The sequence below is a fragment of the Triturus cristatus genome, chromosome 5_2, assembly GCF_964204655.1.
Source record: "Triturus cristatus chromosome 5_2, aTriCri1.1, whole genome shotgun sequence".
NCBI classification, from domain to species: Eukaryota; Metazoa; Chordata; class Amphibia; order Caudata; family Salamandridae; genus Triturus; species Triturus cristatus.
In genome coordinates, this window is record NC_140588.1 from 723219468 (window position 1) to 723244478 (window position 25011).

Consider the following 25011-nt stretch of genomic DNA (forward strand, 5'->3'; position numbering starts at 1 on the left):
TGTTGTTTTGGATTATGTATTGTCCTAGCCTTGCTGATTGAGGGCCAGAACCCTCTATTGATTGCAACATACGTTTTGAATCACAATACCCATAGGGAACTAGAATAAACAACATTCACTGTCGTCATTTATTTAAGTAGTTTTGCATAATTCTAAAATGATGTCATCTCACAGTGTCAAATGATAGGTTGCGCATAATGGAAAATCTTGCTGGGAATGGGAAAAGTTACCAAGGTCTCTCAATTAAATCTTCAGGCAGCAGCAATATCCCAGTGATTAGATAAACATTACAGACTCAAGCAAACAGAGAATGCTTAGGCTAGAGAGGCCTTATAGCTTTAAACATCAGACATATTTCTGGTATCCTGTGTACCCCTAATTACTGCTTGTAATGGTACTTGAGTTTATAATGTCAGTGAATGGAATCTTCCCTTGTATCATCAGAGACTGTTGCTCCAGGCAGTGAACATTTCCAAGCTGAGCAGTACATATTTGATTTTCATGTGACATATATTGGCATCAACTTGTAGCCCATCTGGAAAAAAGAAACACAGAAACCTGTTTTTTACATGTCATTCCTGAGCCATATTGCAACCTGCATTACAGCACTGGTGAGTAGTTGCTAAAGGATCGATATGTGCTGATGGATCTACTGGAAGAAAACAATGAAAAGTCGAGGAAAGGTTCTTCATGGACATATTAAGTTAAGCTGCTCGAATGCCCCTTAAGTGTCTTGTGCCATCAGATGAGCTCAGATGGCATCCCCAATATAATAAAGCCTGCCCTCAATTCCACTGCTGTGTAAGCTCATGCTGCTAGGTGCCTGCGGAGAGGATGCTGCAGGAGTACAAAGCTGATGGGAGAGCTCTTTAAGCTAAGTGATGGATGCTGAGAGCATCTGATGATATAATTACAGACAAGGTCATGCTGGAACCAGATGTTTTAGTGAGGTGAGGCTTAAGTTAGACAGCAGTTAGTAACAGCAACCCACCACTTAGAAAACACATGCACCTAATCTATACCAAGAGAAATCTGAACGAAGGCTATCTTAGCTTCCCAGGAAAAAGTGCAAGAACCTTTAAATTAATTCCCAATCTCTGAATTGGTGATTTCAAATGGAGTTGAATGAGTCTCGATCTATGATGGTGCAGCAAGGTAGAGGAAGGCTCACTCATCAAAGCAAGCGAAGAATATAGAAACTGTGAACTGAGCCATGAGCCCTGTACAGCTCTTAAAAAGTGCATTCATTGTGGAGGCTCTGTATTATCATTTTACTACTAATTAGTAGCTATGTTATGTTATGTCATGTCTTGTCATGTTGTGTTTATGTGTAGAGTGCGTGTCTCACTCAGGAGGGTATTCAGGCACGAGAACAACATGAGAGGATTGTGTTGGCTGAACCTATGGTCTAGGTAAAGAGTCTTGTCTTCAGTTGCTTGCAGTACTTAATAACTCAGGAGGCATCTCTGAATGCAGGGGGAGGTCATTCCAGGCATTGGGAGTGAGGTATGAGACAGAGCAACTGAAGACTCCGGCTCTCTGGATGCAGGGGATATGTGCAAATAAGAAGCCAACTGAGTGGAGGTTCTGGTCAAGGTGTGGAAATTGACGTGGCTGTTAGTAGGGCTGGGCTTTTTATGTGTGTGTGTGAGGAGTATAAAAAGTGTGTGTTTGTGGATGGCAAGCCATTGGAGTTCTCCATGGCGCAAGGTGATGTGTTTGCAGGTGTGGGTCTGAGTGTGAGTCTGACCACTGTGTTTCGAATGGTCTGAAGTCTTCTGGATAGTTGGAAGGTGATGCCGACATAACGAGTTTTGCCATAGTCTGCTTTGCTGGTGACGAGGCTTGGTTGATGTTTCTGCACGTGTTGATGGTGAGCCAATTGAAGATATTTCTTTAGAAACTTGAGGGTGTAGAAACAGGAGGAACCAACCTGGCTGGTCATCAAGCGTTGGTTGTCCACCACTATTTCAAGGTTCTTGGGTTGATTGGCTGGAAAGGGTTTTGGCCCAAGATCTGCTGGCCACCAGGTGGATTTCCATACTGGGGTGTCCTTGCCGCAGTTTTCCAATTCCGTTTAGTCAGTATTGAGTTTCAGACAGTTGATTTTCATTCATCTGGTACCTTCAGACATGCAGAAGGGAAAGTTGGTTTGGGTGCTGAATGCTTAATCAAAGAGGGAAAGGAAGAGCAATTGCAAATGACTAGAAAGAATCTGGTGCACCAACAAAACACCCAGCGACCGATCCAACTTCAAAGTGGCCCGCAAAAAATATCATATACGCCTGAAAAATGCAAAAAAAGGAAGCCCTAGTCGCCTGCCTCAAAGCTAGCTCCAACCATAGCAAGGAACTCTTCAGCATCATCAAAGAGTTCACCAACCCCTCAGCAATCAAAAATACCGTAACCCTCTCGCAGGGGCTCTGCAACACCATCGCAGACTTCTTCTACAATAAAATTGCCACCCTCTATGAACACATCGATCCACAACTAACCAGCGACAACTTTGATGAACTCCTCAACAGCAGCGACTCCACTTCAAACATTATAATCACCGCGTGGGATCAACTAACCACACAAACTACTGCTACCATCATGAGCTCCATCCACTCAGTAGCACTCAGAAACCCCTAACACATTTTCAACGTGGGGAGCATCTCCTTCAGTACGGTACTCACTACCATCCTCAACTCATCCATCACCTCTGCCTCCTTCCCAGAAGGATGGAAACACACAGAAGTAAAACCTCTGGTCATTCCAGGCATTGGGAGTGAGGTATGAGACAGAGCAACTGAAGACTCCGGCTCTCTGGATGCAGGGGATATGTGCAAATAAGAAGCCAACTGAGTGGAGGTTCTGGTCAAGGTGTGGAAATTGATGTGGCTGTTAGTAGGGCTGGGCTTTTTATGTGTGTGTGTGAGGAGTATAAAAAGTGTGTGTTTGTGGATGGCAAGCCATTGGAGTTCTCCATGGCGCAAGGTGATGTGTTTGCAGGTGTGGGTCTGAGTGTGAGTCTGACCACTGTGTTTCGAATGGTCGGAAGTCTTCTGGATAGTTGGAAGGTGATGCCGACATAACGAGTTTTGCCATAGTCTGCTTTGCTGGTGACGAGGCTTGGTTGATGTTGCTGCACGTGTTGATGGCGAGCCAATTGTAGATATTTCTTTAGAAACTTGAGGGTGTAGAAACAGGAGGAACCAACCTGGCTGGTCATCAAGCGTTGGTTGTCCACCACTATTTCAAGGTTCTTGGGTTGATTGGCTGGAAAGGGTTTTGGCTCAAGATCTGCTGGCCACCAGGTGGATTTCCATACTGGGGTGTCCTTGCTGCAGTTTTCCACTTCCGTTTAGTCAGTATTGAGTTTCAGACAGTTGATTTTCATTCATCTGGTACCTTCAGACATGCAGAAGGGAAAGTTGGTTTGGGTGCTGAATGCTTAATCAAAGAGGGAAAGGAAGAGCAATTGCAAATGACTAGAAAGAATCTGGTGCACCAACAAAGCACCCAGCGACCGAGCCAACTTCAAAGTGGCCCGCAAAAAATATCATATACGCCTGAAAAATGCAAAAAAAGGAAGCCCTAGTCGCCTGCCTCAAAGCTAGCTCCAACCATAGCAAGGAACTCTTCAGCATCATCAAAGAGTTCACCAACCCCTCAGCAATCAAAAATACCGTAACCCTCTCGCAGGGGCTCTGCAACACCATCGCAGACTTCTTCTACAATAAAATTGCCACCCTCTATGAACACATCGATCCACAACTAACCAGCGACAACTTTGATGAACTCCTCAACAGCAGCGACTCCACTTCAAACATTATAGTCACCGCGTGGGATCAACTAACCACACAAACTACTGCTACCATCATGAGCTCCATCCACTCAGTAGCACTCAGAAACCCCTACCCCTAACACATTTTCAACGTGGGGAGCATCTCCTTCAGTACGGTACTCACTACCATCCTCAACTCATCCATCACCTCTGCCTCCTTCCCAGAAGGATGGAAACACACAGAAGTAAAACATCTGCTAAAAAAAACTAACCCTGGCATACAAGAACTCAAGAACTACCAGCCTATCTCCCTGCTCCTGTTCCTGGCTAAATTCCTGTAAAAAAGAAATAAACAGCCAGCTCTACAAACAGCTAGAGATCAACAACCTCCTGGATCCATCCCAATTGGGATTTCATGCTAATCACAGCAGAAAACTACCCTAATTACAGCCTCAGATGACATCCGATCTTTCATAGACAAGGGAGAAACCACAGCCCTGATCCTCCTCAACCTCTGCAGCCTTTGACACCGTATCATACTACACCCTCCTACACAGACTCCATTAGATGGGGATCCATGGAAATGCCCTTAAATGGATCGCTTCCTTCCTCAGAAAAATACCTCAGAGTGTCCGCCTCCCGTATTACACCTCAGGCCCTAAGAACATCATCTTTGGTGTTCCCCAATTGTCCTTACTGAGCCAAACCCTATTCAACACATACATGGCCCCCCTGGCCAAGCTGGTCAAATCCTATGGCATGAACATCATATTATACGCTGAAGACACTCAGCTCATCGTCTCCCTAACCTCAAACCACACTAACACTGAAACCAATTTCCACAGATGCATGAACAGGGTAGCCAGCTTGATGCAAAACAAATGCTTCAAACTCAACACAGACAAAACAGAGGTACTCAACTTCAGGAGCAGTACCTACATGGGACACCTCCTGGTGGCCACAAAACTGGGACCCTAGCCCACTCCCACAGACCACACCAGAAAACCCCTCATCATACTCAACAACTAGGTCACCATGAAGAAGCAGATACAGTCTGTCTCCTCAACCTACTTCCTCACCCTCCACATGCTCCGTAAAATGTTCAAATGGTTCCCCATCAACACCAGATGCATCGTCACCCAAGCCACCATCACCAGCCTCCTGAACTATGGAAACTCCCTCTACGTGGGCATCACCTCACAACTACTGAGCAGACTGCAAACCATCCAAAAGGCTCATCCTCGAACTCCTGAGAAGAGCCCACATCACCTCCTTCCTCAGAGCCCTCCACCGGCTCCCCGTCTAAAAAAGTCACCAGTTCAAACTACTGGCCCATACCTACAAGGCCCTGTACAACAAAGAACCAGCCTACCTCTATCACAGGCTGCACTTTCAACAACCTGGCAGACAACTACACTCCGCCTCCCTCTCCTTCGCCCACATGCCCTGCTTCCCCAAAAGCAGAAGCGGCAGCTGAACCTTCTCCTACCTGGCCGCCAAGACCTGGAATAGCTTCCCACTCCACCTCCGGACTGCACCCACCCTACATAAGTTTGGAAATGGCCTAAAAGCCTGGATGTTCAACTGACAAGTCCCAATACCATCCCCCCCACACCTGGATACCCTCAAGGGTGATAAGCAGTGCTGTACAATTTGTTGAATGATTGATTGACTGGTTGGTCAATTGACTAATTGATTGCTTGATTGATTGATTGATTAATGAGCTGGGTGTAGGAAACAATGTTGATTCAGTGTGTTTAGATTATGTTTACAAGAGGAACCATGTAGATGTTCAACAGTGTGGGGCTGATAGATGATATTTTGGGCACTCCACTGGTTGATGGCAGTTGAGTTGTAGAGAGCCAAGCTGCCTGACTAGGTGCCTCTGGTGAAGATGGAGTAGATCTAGTGGAGAGTGGGTTCTAGTATGTAGGCTTTGTGGAGATGATGAATGAGAATAGGATGGGAAACATGTCGAAAGCAGTGGATATGACTAGTGGGATTAAGGCTCCTTTGTCTCCTTTGGCCATGAATATCTTGTCTGTGGCAGCAATGAGAGTGGTTTTGGTGCTGTGTTTGGGACTGAATCCGGATTGGGTGGGGTTGAGGAGGTGACTGTTGTTTAGGTCGGGAGGAGCAAGACCTGTGATATGTAGCTCAGGGGGTCTCAGAGTTTGGTAACATGTCTGAAAAGCAAGCAGGTGTTGAAGAGGAGTCAGGACAGGTTTACAGATAGCTATGAGAGTGGGCGATGTCAGGTGTATGGTCATGTAGGAAGAGAGGAGAGGGGAAGTGGAGGCTTGGGGGTGTGGTACAAGGGTTCCCGCAGGAGAAGTGACCTGTGATGCATGAGAACTAAACTTAGGCCTCTACTGGGGAGGCCTGGCTGCAGTGCTAGGAGGAGCAACCAGGGCTCAGGGAGAGGAGGGCTGTGGAGAAGTAGCATCTAGGGGTGAGATGGATGGGTGGGGGACCACAGGTGCTGGCCCTGGCTTGGGGGTGGCATGGCCGGGAGCAGATGCACCGTTGGCACTCCACTGGCATGCCCACTGGGCATGTCCACACTGCAGCCGGCATTCGGTAAGAGAGGGGGGAGGAGTTCTGGTGGCAGTGGGGAAAGCAGATGAGAACATGGTGCAGGGAAAAAGGAGGGAAGACTGTAGATGGTGGACAGGGCACAAAAGGAGGAGCAGGAACCAACAGAAGAAGAAAGGTAAAAAACGGAAGGGAAAAAAAACTGTTGAAATAGCAAGCAAGAATTAGAGTGCAAACAGTGAGAGTAAACAAATGGACAAAAAGGAAAAGAGCAGAAGTAGAGTGAAAGAGTGAGCAATGGATAAAGAGAAGACTAACAAGCTACAGGCAAGACGCAAGAGAGAAAGTGAAGGCAAAAAGCGAGAGGGAAACATGGAGAAGAGGAAAAGGCTGGCGAGCTGAGCAAGAGAGAGACTGGAAAGAGTGAGAGGAAACAAGCAGGCAGAAATTCAAAGAGCTGAATAAGCGTGAGAGAGCAAAAATGAGACAAGAAAGGGGCAAAAGGAGAGCTGAGAGAAAGGCAAAACTGAAGTACCAGGTGGAGGAAACAGACAGCAGAACAAGGCCAGGAGCCTTAAGACAGCATCAGAGCTGAGTCATTCAGGGCCAGGCCTTGTCAGAGTACTGGGTACAGGTTAGTGGGGAATGCATTGCCAGGCAGTACTACCTGTTTGGAAGGGTACAGTTGCAAATGGTGCGTAGTATAGGGTGTTGTCACAGATCTTGAGGGAACTGCATGAGTAAGCAGTATATAAACCTGTAGGGTCCTAGCTTTAGGATTGCCATGGGTCCTACCAGTTGGCCCATTCATAGCAAAGAGTAGCCTGATGCCATCATATAAGACGTTTTCCTATCCCTAATACCTCTGATTTTAAAAATCTATAACTGAGAAGAGCTCTGCTGGAGTGGCAGCAGCCTCCTTATGAAACTTTGTTGCCAATAGTAGAGCATTCAATTGGACTAAAGACAGGTGTGGGTGATATATGGTTGTTCAGCAGAGAATGTAGAAGTACAGGGTACAACTATCTTGTTTAAAGAGAAGGAGGGTATCTGCATCTTCTAATGCTTTCCAAAAATGCTCTGAATTGATTCCGGCTCTGCAGCACTTCTGTAAAGGTGAAATTAAAGGGGAAAATATAAAAAGTATTTTTTGTTTGGTTCCAACTGGTGTCATTTGCCAAACCACCTATAAAAATGGTTACACTATGTGTTTGACCTATTTAGTCTGTGGTTTCAATATGATGTACTTTGAGATGGTATTTGTTATTGATAGCAATTTACCAAAAGTTAATTTGAATGTGTTCACAACTAACAATGAATGGGACTGCACGTTGCTGATGGCAGAACCAGTATGGATATAGCTTGTTTTGTGCCTATTGAAATAGAAAAATTGCTCTGTGATTGTGCCCAGGATTCAGTGTAGGTTCATGAATTCTAGATGTGGTCTTTGCATGGGAGCATTATACTAAGTGTGTGTTAGCCCAGCTGTTGTAATACTTTTTATGAGAGAATAATGGCATTGTATGTGTCTGTGTTCAAAATTCGATGTCAGTAGAATATGGTTAGCTCAGTCCAGTTGGTAGTAGAGAGCACACAGGTTTTTTGTTCAGCCAGTTCGACGATTTAGGATATGGAGTTGTTTTTTCACAGTCCAGTGGAGCAAAAAGGACATACAGAATTGTTCACTCAGCCCAGATGGAGCAACTGAGTGTATAAGAAGTATTTGCTCAGTTATTGGAGTAATATTGTGGGTACAGAGTTTTCGCTGAACCCTAGAGTCTATGTAGCACATACAGTGCTCTGGGCTCATGCTAGTCGTGGAGTAGATGGGTTAAACAATGGGTTTGATAATGTCTCGATGGGCAATTAAAGGCATACATATTTAGGAAGGTAGGCTGCTATGGGAAGAAAAGGTTCTTCTCAGACCTGTTAGCCTTGGGATGGTCTTCTTCCAAACCTTTTGCCTCCTCCACTGTTTTTGCTGAAATTGGTTTCTGTTGGCTTTAGGGATACTGCACTTTAACACTGCTAGCCAGTGCTACAGTGCTTACTCTTTCGTAAAATTGTCCTACACCTCATTGACACATTTAATTTACTTATAAGTCCCTAGTAAAGTGGCGCACCATATTACCATGGCCTGTAAATTAAATGCTAGGGCCTGCAGCATGTATTGTGCCACTTACATAATTGCCTTTTTTTAAATGTCCCATGCAAAGTTGGCATTGTCTTGTCCTAACCATTTGGTGCCTGCAGCTTGTGTCCTGGGCCACACGACTGTAAATAGGATGACTGTTGGCCGTTGTGTATTCCTCCCAGACAGTGACTCAAAGTGGGACTTGGTGTTGTCAGCATGGGCAAATCTACCAGGATGAGAGTAGTAGAGCTGTGGACATTCCTATTTATATTTCAAAGCAGGTGCACAGCACCCTCACAAAGCACTTCACACTAGCCTTTTATCACCTCAGACCTCTTTGGACCCGGACAGGGAGAAAGGAAATGCCAAAACCCTCTGTGAGGGGAAAACGCCAGAAGTTTTTTCCACTTCAAAGCTGGTAACAGCTATGAAATTAGAACACTCAGACCCACTCTTCAGCTCACACGTGGACCTGCAGAGGTCACTCAGAAGGCCTGCCTTGCACTTCAGAGGACTGTCCTGCTGCTTTAGGCCTGCTTTGTATCTCAGACGACTGCCCTGCTGCTGGAATCCTGTCTTGATCCCTCAGAGGATTGCCCTTCTGCTGAAGGACTGCCTTGCTGCTTGAGCCCAGGAGTACCAGAGTGGCTTCAAGGGCTAGTCGGCTTGCTTCCTGGTCTGGGCTACTGGGACACAACAAGCTCCATCAACTTGAACCCTGCACCTGGACCTTGTCTGAAGTGGGTCCTGCACAATGTTGCCCACCCAGTCCTGGACCCTTGGAAGTGGTGCTAAATGTGCCCAAAGAGACTAAAGTCAACATCTGGGAACTTTTCAGCCAAAAAGTGCCCTGCGAACCATGAGGACACCAAGACCTACCTGCTCACCCATCCATCCAAGGTGCATCACCAGTCCACCTCATGTATTCGAACCATCGCACTTGGGAATAACTTTCAACTTTTCCACACTCTTGTGTGACTAGATGTCTGTGATTTGCACTTTGATCTTTCAAGTGCTATTTTTTATTAAAAACTTAAAAAATGTATAACTCCGATTCTACTGATTGGATGTTTGTTGTATTGGTGTCACAAAATGTATTACATTTTACTATATTTTCTAAATAGGTGTGGGATTTTTCTTGTGTTGTGTTTTCACTTTATTACTGTTTGAGTGCTATATAGATACTTTACACATTGCCCTTAAGTTAAGCCTAGCTGCGCTTATGCCAAACTACCAGAGAGTTAGGAACATGTTAATTTAGTGACTTTTGTGGTTCACCTTGGCAGGGATTGTAGTTATTGTTTGAGAAGAGTTCACACCCCCTCAAGCAACAACCCAATTTCTAACAATTGTTCTTTACACACGGAAAGCAGTTACTCCAGCTCTGATGGTCAGCTTGAGTTATTCATGACCATTTGGATGAGACAATTGAGACAGGGTGGTAGTCCTGTATGTTTCTTTTCCACTTAAGTATATACTTGAGGCTCTGTGTAGCATTGGAAGTGACGCAATGTGCTTTTTAAATACTATTATTGGTTCTCCTTTTCTGATGTGATATCTTCATTTTGGAGTGTTATTTTGGTCCGGGGGGAGCAGCTTTGTACACAGTGCTCACTCCCTAAAGTTGTGATTGCAGGTTGGCTCCACCTGCACTTGTTTTTGGAGATCTGCACTTATTTTTCCTCAGACCTTGAACCAGAAAAAGAGAGAGAAAAATACAAAAGTGTAAAGAAGTTGGAAGAGAAAGACAGAAAAACTGTGACCGAAAAGGAATGTAGGGTTTTACAAGAACCTACAAAAGTGAGATAACTGTGCAGGGAGTGTCTGGTGGTGACGAAAGAATCATGAGATGAAATCAAGATTATGCAGCCGTGGAAGCACTGTCTGCACATATTGATGTTATGATGCAAGAGGGAGACATGTTTAGAGTGTTGTGGCTCCATATCCCTCTCCTTGTAAGGTGAATGTGTGTGTTTTTTATTGTCCTGCTATGTATGCATTGCTGTTAAAGTACGGAGGGGTGTGGCATCTGGTGTATCCCCATTTCACTTGTAAATTTGTTCAGATTGTGGGTTTGTCCGTGTTTCATCAATATGTGGAATATTTTGTTTCCTCCTATTTAGGTGGATGATGCAAAGTTACACAGTGATTGGTCAAGGGGGTGCAAAGATAAATACTCTCCACTACTGCATTTTCCATGGACTTTTATATCTCATGTAGTGCACAAACAGCTGATCAGATTTACATGAAATTTGGCAGGATTAGACATTATGGTGTGTAGATGTGAGTATTTTTTAAGTTATAAGGCATTTTAATTTAGTGATATCTGTGGCCACTGTATTTTCACGAAATTTCACAGTATTTTGGGAGAGTACCATGCTACATAGCGATGACAAGTCATTATGTGATTGGCAAATGACCGCCTTTAAAAGAGTTGAAGGCAGTGATGTTGTCTTTAGGTATACTTTGTCTGTGTTCTGCATTTCATCTTTAGATGTATGTAAGTATGAGGTCTGATATTTTTCTCATACCTTTTACCACATTTTTAAAGTGGAAATAGGTTAGAGGAAAATATCAAACCTCATCTAAAGGCAAAACACAGAACACAGGCAAAGTGTACCGAAAAACAACATGGCTTCCTTTAACTCTTGTAAACTTTATTAAAGTGGTAATAGGTAGGGAAAAATATGTATAAGCTTCTATAGATTTTTTTGAATGTATGGAGTACCCCAGTACTGTCTCCATAGTACAGCAGTACCAAAAACACATAAAAAGAATATGTCTACAACAATGCACTGTACTTTATTGGAATGTACATCAATCCATTCTATGCAAATCCACTCTACCCTAGTATACCCTATTTCACTGTACGGTACTCTATCCTATGCCACTCTACTGTATGCTATTCTACTATATGCCACTTCATTATAGGTCAGTATACTGTACACCAGTGATAGTCAGTGTTATTCCATTGTATACCACTCAACTGTGCACCACCACACTTGCCACTCCACTCCACCTGCCACTACGGTCTACCCCACTACACTGTATCCCGCTCCACTCTACAACATTCAACTGTATAGTATTCCACTGTTAGAAACGGGGAACTCTAGTTGGCAGGTTTGCACCCTGTCCAAGTAGGGACCCTTCCTTCAAGTCAGAAGAAGGGAGTTACACTTCTAAAATAAGCCCTGCTCACCCCCCTTGGTAGCTTGGCACAAGCAGTCTGGGTTATCTCAGTGGCAATGTGGCCACTTTTTAGAAATAGAGCCAATATTTATCTGTGTAAAACAAGACCAAAACAATAAAAATCCAACATACAGTACCCAAGAAGTCAATAGCTCCATCCAGGGCCATCACAACCTCATGAACAAACAAATACAACAGTTTAGGCCGTCCACAAGGTTGCAGCCCAGCTATGATGTCGAGAAGACCCACAAACAGTTCCTTGGAAATGCAGGCCATCATGAACCTTGAGATGAGCTCCAAAGAAGCAGTGTCATCGGCGTCGGAATTCGGTTTCGGAGGTCAGTGAAGGAGTCGTCGGACCCTTGATGTCATACACGTTGTGGATGGAACTCCGTGAGATGTAAGTCAGGAGCGCTGGCATCGGTGGTGTTGGGAAAGTGATGCGAAGCAGGATGATGCGGCACGTGGCGCCCACAGGTCACGGTGTGGCTCGGTGATGGCATCTGGCATCCTTGGTGAGACCAGGGTTGCGGTGCGAAGTGGGGCAATGCAACATGCGGTGTCCACAGGTCACGGTGCAGGCGGTGGCATCTTTGTTGCTGAAGCGGTGTCGTTGGTAGACCCAAGGTTGCGATACGAAGTGAGGCAATGCTTCATGCAGTGCCCACAGGTCGATGTGCAAGCAGCAGCATCCATTGATGAAGCTGGAGTCGATGCCGCTGATGTCGGTGGTCCAGGGCTGCACTGTGGGATGGGGCGATGCTTTATGTACCTCATGAGTGGTGTCCATTTGCCATGGTGCAGGCAGTGGCTGGATGATGGTGTCCGCTGGCAGCGTCGGTGAGGTCAGGGTTGCCTTCTGAAGTGGGGAGATGCTCCGGGTGGTGCCTTCAGTCATAGAACCGGCCGTGGCTTCATTGATGGCGCTGGTGTTTTTTTTCTTCTATTGCAGCACAAAACATACAGTTCCCATTGCTGTTGGCAGATGAACCTAATGTCTTTGATGTTCCTGAGACTTCAAACAGGAGGCAAGCTCTACTTCAAGTCCTTCTTGCTCACAAGTTCCAGTTATTCCTTTTGAGTCACCGACACTCTCCAGGAGGTGGAGACTTTTTGGTGCAGGACAGGTCCAGCCGTATTCAGGTGCCAGTGACAACTCCTCCCACTACTCTTAGCCCAGGAAGACCCATCAGCCTGGTGAGTCATAAGGATATGCAGGGCACAGCTGAGCTTCCTTCCATGTGACATTATAGAGTGTATGCAGGAGGCCCATTTGTCAGCTACACAGACGTGGATTCCACAGGCAGACACTGAATGGTTAAGCAAGAAAAGCCCTACTTTCTAAAAGTGGCATTTTTAAAAATGCTATTTAAAAACCACTTTCCCTAAAAGGTGTATTTTTAAATTATGAGTTCAGACATCCCAAACTCCAACTTTCTATCATCTTCCAATGGGAATCTGCACTGGAAAGGTGTTTCCATCCAGACCCCATGTTAACCTGTGGCAGAGATAGCCTTGCAATAGTGAAACAAGAAATGCACGGTATTTCACTGTCAGGACATGTAATTCAACACACTACTACAGGTCCGACCTTTTAAGTACACTCCACCCTGCCCATGGGGCTGCCTTGGGTCTACCTTGGGTGACATATATGTAATAAAAGGGAAGGGTGAGGCCTGGCAAGTGGGTGCACTTGGGAGGTCAACATGGCAGTTTAAAACTGCATGCACAGACTCTGCAGTGGCAGGTCTGAGGCGCATTTGAAAGGTTACTTGTGCGCGTAGCACAATCAGTGCTACAGGCCCACTAGTAGCATTTGATTTACATGCCCTGGGCAAACCTGTCCCCAATACTAGGACCTTAAAGTAAATCAAATATGCTAATCATGGAAATATCAATCAATAACACCATTTGCAGAGGGAGCACTTGCACTTTAGCACTGATCAGCAGTGATAAAGTGCACAGAGGCAACACACCAACATACCATCCAAAACAGGAGGTCAGAAAGCAAAAAGACAGGGGTAGCATGCCAAAAGATGCCAGGTCGAATATCCACTCTACAACACTCCACTGTATGCCACTACTCTGTACGCCACTCCAGTCTGCCCTATTCCACTGTACTCCACTCCACTCTATCTCACTCCACTCCACTCTACGCGACTCTATTCTATGCTACTCCATTGAATGTCACTCCATTCTATGCTATTCCACTCTCTGCCACTCTACTCTACCCCACTCCAGTGTATGCAATTCCACTGTAGGCTACTCCAGTGTATACCACTCCACTTCATGGCACTCCAATGTACGCCACTCCGCTCTATGCAAAGCAACTCTACCTTGCTACAATCTACTCTATTCCATGTATGACACTCCATTGTGCGCCACTCTACTGTATGCTGATCTACTATACGACACCTCACTCTACGTCACTACACTGTATGCCAGTTATACTCAACGTTATTCCACTCTACACCACTCCACTGTGCACTGCTCCACTGTATGTCACTCCATTCTACACCACTACACGCTATGCCACAACACTCTACGCTATTCCACTGTATGCAACTCCACTTTAGACCTCTCTACTCTACACCACTTCACAGTACCTATTACACTGTACCGCCACTGCTGTCTACTCTACTACAGTCAACCCCACTCCACTCTACTACACTTCATGGTTCGGTATTCCACTCTACGCCACTCTAGTCTATGCTATTCCACTGTATGCCACTATAATGTACCTCATTCCACTCTACACCACTCTACTGTATGCTATTCTACTATCTGCCATTCCAGCGTACGCCACTCCACTCTGTGCTATTCCATTATATGCCACTACACTGTACCTCACTCCACTCTACAGCATTCAACTGTGGAAGACTCCACTGTACGCCACTCCACTCTATGACACTACACTGTACAGCACTCCACTCTATGCTATTCCACTGTACACCAAAATACTATAACACACTCCACTGCACGCCACTTCACTGTGCACCACTACACTGCATGCTAATCCACGCTACACCATTCCACTGTACACATCTCCACTGTACGGCAGTCCTCTCTATGCTATTATAATATATGCCACTAAACTGTATGTCACTCAACTGAACGCCACTCTAATATACGTTATTCCACTGTATGCCACTCCACTGTATGCCACTGCACTCTATACCACTGTACTCTACCCCACTCCACTCTATGCCACTCTACTCTACGCCATTCCACTCAATGTGATTCCAATCTAAGCTGCTTCACTCTACGCTGCCCCACTCTATGCTATCCCAAAGTATGCAACTCCACTCTTACCACTACAGTATACACTATTTCACTCTATTCCCACCACTCTATGCCACTCCACTCTACACAACTACACTATGCGCTATTCTACTCTACACCACTTCACTGTATTACGCTCCACTATATGCTAGTCCACTCTACACTACTCCACAATACGCCACTTTACTGTACCACACGGTACAATAGTCCACTCTATGCCAGTGCACTCTGCACCAGTTCACGGTATGCTATTCCACTGTATGCCACTCCTGTACCACAATACACTGTACTGCACTCTGCTCTACAACACTATACTCTACCACTGTACACTTTACAACAGTCTCCTCTACTGTAATGCACCACTCTTCACTTAATAACACTCTACTTGATGACAATAAACTGTACAATATTATTAATTTTACCAAAACATTAACATTTGATGAACAAAAAAAAGGTTAAACCATTGTTATATTTAGGTACAAAATATGTATTCTTTCTATACAAACCAAACTTAAAATACACAAACAATAGAAATTCTTTAGTTATAGTTATATCTTGATTTTTTTATAACTTTATTTATTGTTTACCTACAAACAAAAGTTAAAGTACACAAAAAAATGTATTTCTAAATTTCCACCTCTAATTTATAATTTACGCAACGCCTTCAAATTATTATAACTCGACACCTCCATACACTTTGTACAAATATGTTCCAAATAGAGACCCCCAAAAAATACCTATTATCAAGGGCCCCAAAATTCTTAAGCCATTACAAGTCCATTCACTTTTTGCATAGGCACAATGGAAATTAAATTACCACGTCCAAAAATCATAATATTTTGAATTGTTGGTCATTTGAAAATTCGCACCTAAGGAACTTTAAAACGAGCCAATACTCGTCAAAAATCTATATGAATTGAGAGTTCAAGGCAAAGCAGATAATGGTTACCAAGTACTACGAGTAATATTGCATAGCTCTCTTCCATGCCATTTAATAGTGAACACATTTTAATCGTGTTGCTTGGACAGGCGTGTCACCGAATCAATAACACAAATACTCAGGGACATTTAATTATAGCCCAGTAAGAAATTCAATTTGGTTCTCCAAAACTGGAATTATATTAGAAGACAGATCTGTTGTCTCCTGTCACAGTTCTTACATTCAAATAATAATTGTGAACGTTTTCATACCTGCTAATGTGCCAGAAGATAGGGACTGGAAATTAGAGCTCTCCATTCGTTATACGTGGTGAATAGATAACATATCTAGCAGCACTGTAGGTATCCTCTAACTTGCAACCATTTATGGGGAGCCATAAGCAAGCCACTGCGAAGAGTAGAAACGGTAGAACATACACATTTGATCCCTTTTTAATGTTAACTATTTTTGTCATTACAATTTGCATGGAAACAATACATGAAATACAATGAATAAAACAAACTATTTACTGTGAAAAAAACCTTACAATTAATAAAACAAACACCAAGCTTAACACTTAGCAACATAAACACACTTAAAATTATTTCATACACTACCCCTATCACATCAGGAATTAATAGCTTCATATTCCTTCAGAAATAGATCCTTGGTCCTTGGATGCCATTATACATGCAATCCGTCCAATAAGGTTGCAATTAAGCCTAAGTCCCGAGGAAATGCGATCACGGTTGAATATTTTTTAAGCTAAAAATCGTACTGATGATGATTCGGCCATGTAGGCACTTCGTGGACCTTCAAGGAGTGTCCTACAGAATGGGATTGTCAGAAGATGATGATTTATGGCCACAGACAAATGTTTGAATAGACCTTTCCTTGCACTTTACACCAAGATATAAATACTTTGTATACAGAGTTTTGACAAGTAGTTGATCAGTGAGTAGCTACTACAGTGAATATGGTTAGTACATACAGACAGGAGAAAGTGATAGTTTTGGGGGCGACACCGACCACACTTCTTTCTGAATACCGTTGTTGAGCCTGATTTTAGACCACAGGAGAGCAGGGGGCTGGCCGCCCTGAAAGGAAAGACATTTATTGCATACATTTAAGAGGGGATTCGTAGGTATGTTCAAAGCCTCAATGAATCACTCCAGGGCACTAGTTTGATTCCTAGATACAGGCTCAGCTTAGATGTTGCTGAGTAGGACACAGTTGTTCTTCTACCCCGTGGTTGTGTTTCGCTTTTGTGATGACTTTTTCCTTATCTATTTTATGCACGCCAGTCCCAATGTTTCCTGCTATACTAGTTTGAGGTTAACTTTCCTAGATATTTTCATATTATTTTCATATTTTCACATTACGCACTACTGTTTTTAATGGATTTCATTGAATTATCACAGTTTGGGATCTCTCCAGATGCTATGATCTTCTGTTCCTCAGACCTGTTGTGTCTGTGCTTTCTCAGCTTCCGGGACCACCGCCACTCACAGTTTGCACCCAGGGGCTGAAAGACTCTTGCCTCCGCTCTCTCCCAGAGCCCACTGCTCAGGGGCATTCTGCTTCATTCCTCAGCTTCCCGTAGCACCGGAAGATCTCTCAACTGACAGCGACACTTGAGGGGGCATATTAAAAAGGGCTTTATCTGCGCTTTTTTGGCTTGAAAAGCCAAAGAAGCTGAGATAAAAATATCGCCCTATCAACAACAGGGTGCTAACACGCAAAATCGCATGTTAGCACCCTTTTTCACTACGCTTCCCTTTGCATCTCTAATGAGATGCAAAGTAGGCGTTCCAGAGCAAAATAATAGGAGAAATGTAGCTAAGCGACATTTCTCCTATTATCAAGCTTCACGCTAACCCTGTGAGAGAGAAAAAAAGATAGCGCTAACCACGGTTAACGCTGCTTTTTTACGTCTGCTAATTTTCAGACTTAGCCATGTAATCCAATGGGAGGTGGATTACATGGGCAAGTCCACCATGGGCTATCAACAAGGATATCCCTATCCTTGTAGTTTTATCGCTGCATTACCAGCGATAACCTCCCAAAATGCGTCTATCGCTGGATTTTTTATCGCCTAGGCGGTTAGCGTTGTTAATAACGCCATAACCAGGCGATATTATCCAGTGATAGGGGCGTTAAAAAAATTAACGCTAAGCGCCCTTAGCGTTAATTTTCCCTGTTCCTTGTTAATATGCCCCAAGGTTCTCTGGAACCACTGCATGTCATATGTCGGTTTTAATTTGTGATGGTCTGCTGTTAATTTTCCTCACAGAGGACCCCCGAAGACGGGCCTGACGGGCCTTCCTCTTGGCCTACAGGTTCCGGTTTGGCTCCTTGCAGGTGTTTCCTCCAGCATCAGAGACTCGCGTGTCACTCTGCTTGCGAGTTTAGGTCGTTGCACAGCCACAAGGCCTAGTTTGTGCCCTTGTGACAGAGACTTGGAGAGAATCAAGTCAGAACTCTCAAGTATTGATTGCCATGCCATTCAGCTCTTTAGAAGGGGTCTCGAGCCAACAGCTACCTGTGAAGTTCCAGTAAACCTATATATGAAGGGGGGGATGCAAAGGAGCCATAGGGTCGTGGGTCCACTCCATTGTTGCCTAATAGGCCATGAAGTAGCGAATTAACGATTACGTTAAAGGGACACAAGAATTTAAAGGATGACGTGAGACCTTTCATTTTAAAATTTGTGTTTACATTCATTTTAAAGTTCTTTCCAGTTTAAGAGAAGCAGCATTTATATATAGAGAAACCTGTATGGGCCAGGGTGAGACAAGTGCAATTGCTATATTTAGGATTGGTTAAAAAAAAGTGCCATATTTCGACAAAAAGTGCATTTGATGGTTCACTCAATTCATTTTATGACATTTGTTTTCACTGGTTTCACCCTCCTAGGAATGTTGCATTACAGCAATGTATTGTGCGATTAATGAAAGTACCTGACAATGTTAAGAAGAAACACTTTTTGTTCTTAATGCAGCACATTGAAAAAATGGAATAACTTGAAAGCAAAACAATAAAATCATATCAAATTACAGGAAATCTGTATATGTTTGTGAATTTACTTAAATCCATCCATTGGCTTAGCTGCCAAGTGGCCCAAATCAAGTGACTTTGAGAAACATCACAACTTGTGGGATTTCGATTCTAGCTCCTAGAATTGTGCCTGCTGTAGCTTTTAGTTTAGCTGCGATCATTAAACTTGTCTGCTTAGAAATCCCAGCATGCAAAATGCCTGTAGCCAGAAACTGACTCAAAATGTCCCAAAAGATTCAATCTGCTGCACATTTCTGTTCACGCCATTCAACAAACCCATTTACTCCTTGCTGCATATGATCGTAGGTCTCCTTCGTGCACCCAGCTTTGTGTCCTTGAACGGAACTGTACAACATGAAGTGCTTTCGTTATGTACACCGTGAAGTGCTCGACTGAGGTGTATCACACAATGCTTTAGTTTCCAGCTGCTCAAGCCTTTGTGGTTCTTTGGTATAAAGCATCCTTTACCCCCTGAAGTCATCGTTTTGTACCCACGCTGCACTGTCCCAGTAATCATAGATGCACATATTTATTTATGACTGCTGGCCTTTGTAGAACGAGACTTGCATATTTAGGGAGTCTGTGCAAAGGTGCTTGTCTGTTGATTGGATATTTCGGAGATGGGTGTCTGTAGAGCCTGGGTTAATCATTTGTAGTGTGGTGTGCCTACATGCAATAAAGGAAATTATCCCTTTTATAAATTCACTCAAAACAGAATTCCTCTTACTCACCCCACACAATTATACTGCGCCCATTCAGGACTGGCTCAAACAGCTTACTGCTCTCAACTGCACCCCACATGTAGTTGACTCCACTAGATCACTAGGCCTAACTCTGGACAAATGCCTAAATATACAGGATTACATCAACGCTACAACAAGAGGAGCCAATTACTAACTCTTCACATTAAGGAAAATCAAAAAGTTCCTGCCACCCTCTGACCTGCAACAAGCTGACCAGTCCCTTGTGATCGCCCATTTAGAATACGGAATTGAGACATTGGCTGGTCTCCACAAATCCAACCTAGCCCCTTAAAGAGCGACTTTGAACTATGCTGTCAGACTTATCACCGGTTCAAGAAAACATGACCACATCTCACCTGATCTACGCCAACTAAACTCGCTGTCCATTGACGCAAGGATCAAGTATAAGATAGCTTGCTTGACTCACAACGCACTGCACCATAACACGCCCACTTACCTAGCAAAGAAGCTAGAACTATTGGGTGGGAATCCGGCACTATGAAGTACAAACATTCTTCTGCTGAAACCCCCAAAGTTCAAAAAGAAGAGAACTTACAACCGCACTTTCTCCGGTCTTGCTCCGAGAATATTGAACGCTCTCCCGCCAGAAATCAGAACAATCCCTTTGTCCTCCTCTTTTAAAATAGAAGTCAAATGCCTGCTCATGAACAGCCACTTGAGAGAATAGTTCTGTAACTTCTTTACGTTTTTTAAATTACCCTACATCCTTGTCCTCCTCTACCTCGATGCAATCCGCTTACTGCTCAAGATGCCGATGTTCATATCCATTTGCCTAATTATGCTTTTAATGTTTTTGCATAGTTTTCTGACTGTTCAAGATCAGCCAGCAGATGGCGTTGTATATTGCTGAAAAGACATGTGAGCCAATAGTTCTGTAACCTCATATACCATTTGAAATGACCTCACAACTTTGAGTTGCTTGACCTTCGTTGCTATCTACCTATTGCTCAAAATACTGATGTCTATTTGCCTTTGTCTAAATCTGCTTTTACTGTTACATAGATTTCGATTATACCGTCCCGCTCAAGCCTAACAAGCAGGCCACGAAGTACAGCGCTCTGATACCCTGCCGGGTCATGTTTGCGCTTTATAAAACTTTTCAAATAAATTGTTTTCATGAAATAAAAAACAGCAATTGATGGACGGAATGCTGAACAATGTCAAACACTCACCCATAGTCAGAGATCTGGGACTAAATCCATTGCTTTTATTCACACCACACCACCCCAGTTTGTACCCAGCCATATGCAAATCAGTCTTGACCCTGCTCCTCATGGGAACAGTCCAGCCGGAACTGCCAAGTCAGGCCCACCCGGGACTGGAAACAAGAATCCTAGGGCCGGTTTCGGGGTATCACCCCTCATCAGCCAGGATAGCTTGACTTCAGTGGCATTGCTAGCACGGAACCCATGTCTGGGCATACCCTTCCCACTTAGGGAGACAAACACAAAAAAGAACAATTGATGGATGGAATGCTGAACATTGTTAAATCCTGTAGGATAAAAATTCTTTAGGCTAAAAGTTGAAGTACTGATATGGCTAAATCATCAGTGTATGAAAAAGTATCATATCTGGTTTGTGAGATTTAGCTATTCAGTAACAACGTATTAAAAACATTTACTTGGAAACTTCATTTCTTTAAGCATCTTTTCTATGGTAACGGCATGTATCAATATCGCTTAGACCTACATGATAGTTTCCTGAAAAGATCCCATCTAATTGACTACATATTAGTGCAAATCCCTCTAAAGCAGAATGTAAATTTATTAAAAGTCATGTTCCACATCCAAGATACATGGCAGCCATCCAAGCTCATTAGAGTAATCATAACTGCTGCTAGCTTGTAAAATCACATCTACCCAGAATATTACATTCTCCTGCATAAGGGCACTAGATTGAGTTCACAAAACACAAATCACTCTCCACAATTGCATAACTTCATCTTCATCTCACAAAAGTGTGCTCTTACTAGTCCAGAGTCAAGACTGGATTTTCTGAGTTGGGCTGCTACCCATCCCAGTACAACACTATGGCATGAGTAGTAAAAACATGCACAGATCAAATGGTGCCAACCCGCCATTGTTTATTCCTGTGCCATCATGCAGCAGTTTCTGAACCTATAGCTGTCAATAAGTTAAAATCTATCTACATCATATGTATAAAGTAACATTTGTTTATCAGCTCTTGAAAAGGTTCTGAAAGAAAGTTTTTTTCTTACTACCGCACTAAAAGGAAACTTTCCAGGTGCTAATTGGTGCAAAATATTTTTGTGGGCTTAACAAGAGAATCCTAACTATATGAGGGCCACTATTTCCACATTTTGCTCCAGTTTTTGATGAAATTCTATAATCATGAAGTCACTTTCATGAACATGACCAAGCTTTGAGATACTTTGCACAGAGCCTGCTCTCGTGGACTTGGCCATGGTTACTGGACATGCCTGACCAGGTACTGTGAAGAAAGTGCATGGTAGACTGATCCTCCTAATCAGCACGTTTTGTACTTTTGCTACTGTTTTCTGTGCCATGACAATTCTGCTATCATCCACGCTTATAGTATTGGTTGGGATTAAACTCACATAAGCCTTCATTCTGTTACACCAAGCAAGTATCTAGCTGTATCCAGCCATTCACTTCTCGCTAAGACATCCAACTTAGTTCCTTCAAACAGTGGAGCTCCTATGGGCAGGAGGGGACATATTGATATATTTTCAAAAGCACGCAATTGCCAGTGGTGTCTTGGTGCTAATGTCTACCATACTAATTAATAAACATCCTGCAGGTGGGATACCTTTCTTTATTGACAGGAGAACAGCCAGGTTTTAAGAAGTTTTCTAAATCTTAGGAAGTTGGACTGGCCTCTCAGTTGAACCAGTAAGTTTTTCCAGAGATGGGTTGTAATGTGAATGAAACCTCTGCCCCCCCCCAGTTAGATCTCTTAATTTTACAGACATTTATTGTTCTAGAATTTATCTATCGTAGAGTCCTACTGAGGTTGTACCATGTGAGATTTTTCTTTAGGCGGTCTGGGGCAACCCTATATAGAGTTTTGTGGGCAAGACAGAGGGCCTTGTATCTGACTCAATTCTTCACTGGTAACCTGTGAAGTTCATATTGTGTCCCTCAGACTTACTGAAACGCGGGAATTTTCTTTAAAAGTCTTGCTGCAGCATTCTGGACACATTGCAGGTTTTAGATCGCGCCAGTGCAGCGCATGATCGGCGCAGCGAGGCACGCTATATTCGAGAATGGACTTGAAGCCCTGCCCACTCTCTGCCCATATTTGTTATTGGCTTGTGTCATTGTCCTTTGTAAATGCTGGCTTCTGATTCATTAATAGGCTTGTTAGTCCCTCCTTAGAACCGCCTTGTCTTCATATGTAACGTCCCATGAGATCTGTCCCTTTTACTTTGATTGTTACACAGTACGTCTTATTTAGTCTGTAAGCACTATTTTCTTAAGTTAGTTTCTCCTACTACAGGCAAAACATGCTCTCCTGCAACATTCTGCGTGCCATGCACACTCTCACTTTCCAAGCAGCCCGGGAAAATGGTGCCTGATGTGTCAGTGGCACACAGGTGCTGCACCCACATGTCAGACAGATGACAGAGAGGACGAGGATGCGGGTGATTCCACCTGTGTAGTAAGAAGGAGACAGTAGCAATCCTCTCCACCATATGCCCTGTTTCATCTTGGTGCTGCCCTCTGCATCATGCCCTGTAACAACACCTCCCACTGTCCCCCGAAACACTCCGTAACACTCACCTTGGACCACGACATGGACTGCCATGTTCTGTTTGCTCTACAATGACACAGCAATCACACTGCGGACTGCCGTCTACCTCTTCCGATGTACCTGTCAATCCCTTAATGAGTTCTGCTGGCCCTACCCTGGTCTACAATGTAATGTGGTGTTTGCATGGCCATGTAGTGCTCCATCTCCGACAACCCCAACGAATGTGAATAAAACGTTCAAATTGACAGAGATGTGTCATGTCCATAATCGATCAAGTTTGAAAGTATCTATGACTGTAAGGACATTAATTGAACAAAAAGGTACACCCTGGGAAATGAATGCAATGCACGTGTGTGACCGTGACACACATAGGCAGTGAGATGACTGGAAATGTGTGCACTAGCTGTGGCCTCAATGCACAGAAACAACACTTGCGCACTTTCGCAACTTTGGCCCACGCAATGTTAGGATTAGGACTGTGTGTGTAATGTCTAAGTCGTTGTCAGGCCGTAAGTAGTGTCCCCCATCACATTTGACAACAGAACATCTCTTCGCATACTTACTCACACTCAACTGTGTGGACACAGCCTGTAGTGATGGATCACATTGATACACATGGCAAGAAGTTGGACACCATACTCACATTGCTGAAGACACTTAGGAGCACAGGTCTATCAGCAACTATCCCAACCACAATGTCTGGCTCACAGAGGTGGAGCTGGCAATAGGGACTCACCCCTCAGTCAGTCCCTCACTGTGTACGGACAATGCTCATTGAGGCACACGATTTGTCATTCCAATCAACACTCATCACAATTTAACACTAGTGAAGTTGCGTATACCTAATTTGCATGTGCATGTCAGTACGGGCAAGACAAGGGCCACAACATGCAGACCAATGCATCAGACACTAACAGGCAGCATTCGGTCATAGTACAGTTCCATGTGACAGCCGTTGTGCATGTGCCCGGGAAGTTCGGACAGTGCGTTGTTGGCTCTCATATGACCAGCACTCCTCAGGCCTGCAGAAGTAATGTGGATTATATGCCAAGGCTTGAAGCAATGAGTCGTATGTGTGTGCAACGTTTGAACATATGGGTAGTTGTGTACGTAAGGGTCAAGGGCATTCCATGCAAGAGTACCTCGAGCCAGGACTTCTGTGTGTGTGGTGTGGATATGTTGCTCTTTCATGTGCACTGTGCGTAGTGTTGGAGTGGTCATCATCTGCTATGGTATCTCTCTCAGGGGGTGCCGGCAGCATGCAAGACCAAGGTCGGAGGTGCAGATGTCCGTCCACATTATGCATTGGGACAAGGGTGCTTTCATCCCTAATGTTAGTCTGACAACTGCTTGCATTCTGAAAATGTGATGTGGCTTTTGCGCTGCAAATGAGGCTAGGCCTCGGGCTTATGGTGCACCAAAGGCGAAACACACACAACAGTTGGCATGTATGATCTAAAAGCCCGAGAGGTCTTGCGCTCCTTGTACAATCCCTTCATGCGTGGATGCCCTCAGGGTGCATGCTAAATTGCAACATTGCTGACTGCGGGTCACGTGGCGCCGACACTGCGACAGGGACACACGCATCAGTTGGTTTCCTGTCCATCCCAGAAATGAACCACGCCCA